Here is a 528-nt window from a genome sequence, read left to right as displayed (position 1 = left end):
ACGTGCGCGTAGCGCCCAAGGTCTTTGACCTCCAATCAATCCATGGATCATGGTGTTCTAACCATGCCATTCCTAGGATGAAGTTATTCCTTGCATCCAAGCCTAAGACTCGACAGCGTTCCACGCTATCAAAGTTAAGGAGCTTGACTCCGAGGTTTACAGGGACCTTCGGGACTGTGACACGTGTCCCCGTCGCCAGGCGAACAGTGACGATGTCACCCAACCACGCTTTAAGCGCCTCAGCATACAGCTGACTTCCTTCTATCATGGAGCGTCGAGCATAATTGCCCGACGCCCCGGATTCGATGAGAATCTTCCATGGCTTCTCGAAGCCCTTTATAGCCCGGCTTGCATACACGTTGCGTGTTTAAACGCACGGAGCTCTTCGGAGCTGGGCCCTGCTGACCTATATCTCCCTAAGGCTCAACAGAGCTCAGTTCTTCCACAGTAGGTCGCCCCGCGCCTACTGGGTGGTGTCGTTTCACCGCGACAAACCAGGCTGGTAGGAATTGGGGCGATGGTTCGAAT

The sequence above is a fragment of the Plasmopara halstedii genome (assembly GCF_900000015.1).
Source record: "Plasmopara halstedii genome assembly, contig: Scaffold_526, whole genome shotgun sequence".
In the NCBI taxonomy this organism is placed as follows: domain Eukaryota; phylum Oomycota; class Peronosporomycetes; order Peronosporales; family Peronosporaceae; genus Plasmopara; species Plasmopara halstedii.
The sequence above is the reverse complement of the archived record's forward strand: the minus strand, read 5'-3'. Positions refer to the sequence as shown.